The sequence below is a fragment of the Octodon degus genome, unplaced genomic scaffold, assembly GCF_000260255.1.
Source record: "Octodon degus isolate 3935 unplaced genomic scaffold, OctDeg1.0 scaffold00006, whole genome shotgun sequence".
Taxonomy (NCBI): Eukaryota; Metazoa; Chordata; class Mammalia; order Rodentia; family Octodontidae; genus Octodon; species Octodon degus.
In genome coordinates, this window is record NW_004524582.1 from 5,438,308 (window position 1) to 5,442,626 (window position 4,319).

The following is a 4,319-nucleotide window of genomic DNA, read 5'->3' on the forward strand; positions in this document are numbered from 1 at the left end:
CCATTTTGTATCTGTATATACAAAATTGGATAGATATACAGCTATTTTCTCTTAATTCAATGGGAAGAAAGTTTCATACTCATAGTGTTAGAACAGAATATCATGTTTGTGTCTTGTACTATCAATGACCACTAGAAAGACAACAATATGCAGTGTATTAATTATTGAAGCTGTCCTACTAATTGGTTTCAAAACTTGTCTCATTTCTCTTTGTTTCTCAATATAGTTAATAAAATAAAATATTAAAAAAGGAACACAGGTTGTGCAGCAGTCAGAATACCTAGAAGTGAATTCTGATGATACTGGGTCTATTGGTAATTAATTAGATTCTTGGAGAAAATAAGGTAATTTTTGAGGTCATATATGTAGCATGGATAGTAAAGATCCCCCACGCTTTATTCTACAACACTTCATAAGTATTAAGCCAGATGATTTTACTAGTTTGAAGGTTGTTCATGTTTCACCATAGACCCAGTGACTCAGAGCAATGTCCACCTAAGGTCTCCCACAGTGGGGCACAGAGTCTGGGCGTGTCACACTAGGTCCTCTGCTCAGTCTCAATGTAACATTGAATTCCTGCTTTGAGAAATTGATAGGTCTTTTATTTAAAAACATCTATTAGACTGATTTCAATCAGCCTAGAAAAATCACTCTTTTGATCAACTGAAAAAAATCTCATTTTGATTCTTGACTACATTATTCAAATTCCTCCAGGTTTGTCTCATAAAGTTACTTAATTATTGTGGAAATATCCACCATATTCATATATCTGGTTCACAGTCAACATCAGGGAATTTCATAGGATATGGGTATCAATAATGGGTACCTTGGGGATTGTTTTAGAATTTTTTTAAAAAATCTTTTATTTATTGATTTGTTACAGGGTACCTTATGCTGGTCAGATTCATAGCGATCCTCCTGTCTCAAGTTCCTGAGTGCTGAGATTAAAGGCCTGCACTACCTTGCCCAGTTTGGGGCTGGCACAGGACATGCAGTGCCTGGGTTCCAGGGTCAACAGGGCATGTAGTGCCTTGGGATCCATCCCAGGTCCTTGAATTTGCTAGGCAGACGTCTATACCCTGAGCTACCTCCCCAGGTAGCTGTTTTAGAATTTTGACTGTCACTTTGATGAAGAACCTGACTTGGCACAAAATCTAGCAAGAAGTAACTGTTCTATACATGTTGATTATTACAATGTGTAGCGCTTCTAGAGAGTAACCTATTTCTATTATTTTTCTATAATTATTTTGATTTTATAGTTTCCTATAGAAAGATTCAGATTCATTTTGTTATCATATCAATCAATTAATGAGGTTCAATTCTTTCCTCCAACAATTAGTAATTCTGCATTGTTTGCATTAGTTGGTCTCAGAGCAGCAAATGTTGTTAATCCTTATAGGATCAGACAGAACATTACTATCAAAAGTGAAATCATGTGTTAGCTATTTTCACCACTTTTCTTGACAAAACCACTTTTTTAGTTTGCCCTCATGAAAAGAATGCTATTCATAGAATTAATTTCATAAACATCATCAGAATTTAGTACTGTCTCCAATACTTGAAATATTATACCCCAATTCAGTTCATAATTTGTATTTATTTTCTCTTTTCTTTTACATTTGGTTAAATTAGAACATCAATATAGTTTTATGTTCAAAAGAAAACATACTAAGTGTGTGAAAAATGTAATTTGTAAAGATTAATTTGGCTTATTTCTTTTCAAAATCAGTTTTAACCCATATTCATTGATAGAACAGGATAGGATAATTTGTTGAGCAAGGGTCTTTTTGTCTCCTCAAACACCATCCTTTTGCTTTTATACAAATTATAGCATTTTTTAAAATCCTAGAAGCCTAATAATTTCTAATTATGCAAGAAAGAAGGAATATTTTGTATGTAGTTTATTAGCAGTGTGTTGAGATGTTGGTTATACTTTTCCTTTTTGCCTATATTAGGTATCTTTTGATTCCCAGAGAAATTTACAACTGCACTGAGTATATATAGCTGTCCCACTGAAAGCAATTTTGCAAAAATATGGTTCTCATATGAGCTAAAATTCATTAATTTTTGGATTGGTTCAAATTAAAAGCAGAGTTAGGATCTTACTCTTGGGAGAACCACATTAGTTGAACAGTCTCTTTTGATGAAAACATAAGGCTATAATGGAAATCTATTTTCATGAAATTGGACTCCAGATATTGTACCATGTAAATCATTTCATTTCCCCTGGAAAGCATTTTCACCCATTCTCAAGTGACACTTACTGGTACTTTTCCATATGAATTTTCAGATAGTTAAAAGTAATTATTGAGGTTTCACAAATGAGTTTAAGATCAGGTGAAAGAGGGTCTTAAGGTAACAATATCTGTAATGTGTACTTTTTAGCCTGTCACACTACAGTTTAATAAATCTTTGTCAAATAAATTATCAACCACCAACTTGTAAATATAATATTGTGCACTTGCAGTCTTAAGTTTTCACATAAGCACAAGTTGATATCAAAATGTAGATCAACTATAGTGCAAAGTTTCATGCTGACTACATTTATTACTATTTTGGTATATCTAAGGAATAAATTTTTGGATGAGGCTGTGGCTCTGCTCATTTAACTATAACAAGATTTTTTAATTGATAAGAGACACACCTCTACCACAGAATTCTGCGATTGAGAACAGGTGTTTCTTTCTTTCATAAGTAGGTGTAAAACATTGATGGGAAGAAATAACAAAACATTAAAGAGCTACAATTATATTGGGTCCTTAGCCAATCCAAACTACATTTCAGCCAATTCGAATTCCACATTGACAATACTCCATGTGTTTTTAGTGATTTTAGCCCTAGCTTTAAGATCTAATATCTGAGAGATTTAACCTTCACTTTAACTTCATAGGAATAAACAAGATAGTCAGGATTACATAGCTTTGCAGACAGATTTGTACATAAATTGAAAATAAATGAAACACACTGGCATTTTTGCATTCAGTATTTATTCCTGTATACTTCAGTGAGTTAGCAACTCAGCTTTACTAGTTCTAGATAACTTTAAGCTGTACTTAGAAAGGAGTCATTCCAATGTTCTTTCCAAATAAATCACAGGCAAGATAACGCAAGTTTGTCTCAGTTTAATTGGCACTACTATATTCATTTCATGTTAGAATACAGTTTCTTCCATTGCAGAACATTTGAACAAACTTCCTAAAAATTATCAGTTTGAGAGTATTCTTTATTCCTAAGTAGCTACTTTAGAAGACATTTCCCAGGCATACGTTTAATGTACACTACAGTTGGTGTTAGGAAAACATTTTTGGTCAAAATCTAGGTGCCTGTCTCCTTTAAAATTACAGGATTTTGGAATTAAATTATAGGCATTTGTTTGAATAAATCCTATAGTTGTCTGTGCTATGATGGAAGATCTGAATATTTTGGAAGAGACAGTGAAGCCAGCACTGTCTAAAATATTTTCTCTTGTGTCCTTTATAGAAATCATTGCTTTGCACTGAAGAAAATAGGAAGATGCTTAATTAAAGCATTGTTCAGATAATAATATCTCAAACTACATTATTTTAGTTCAAGATACAATGTTTATATATTGAGGTTGTCACATGCAGTACATATTGTTTGAAATGTTTTAATTTATATGATATATCCCGAAGACATTACGAGAAGACAGAAATGGAATACAATTGTACATAATCAGTAAAGGATAACATAATAATTTAATGTATCAACCCTTTACACTCCCCCAAACACCTTTCACTTGTTCTAGATTCAAACTGTTGCATCACTTATATTTTTCAACTTATCTGTGACCTAACATAAGCAATGTTTCTCAGCCTCTGTCCAATCTTATACCTTTTGTTCATTTAAGAAGTTATAAACACTAACTTAATTAGTTTTCTTCTTTTATTTTCAATTCTTTACACCAAGTATTATGGATGTTTTTAAGCCTGCAAACAGAAACAATGCAAGGGAAATGTCCTATTTTTTCAATGTTGACTCTTCCTGTATATTTAGGACCAAATAAGGCCTATAAATAGTGATTGTCTCTCTCTCTCTCGCTCTCTCTCTCTCTCTCTCACACACACACACACACACACACACACACACACATTTTTTTCAAGCACCATTATTTCCCTCACATTACAATGGAAGAAAATCATCACACAAAATGTGGAAAACCTTCTCAGGATGCCGGATACAAAGCATGTGATTGCTCAATTTAAACCTAGAAAGCTTCTATTTTCAAGTAGGACAGACAAATAGAGAGTAATTTTTATTAAATATATCATCTACTAAGAATATTCAATATTTTTATTAAT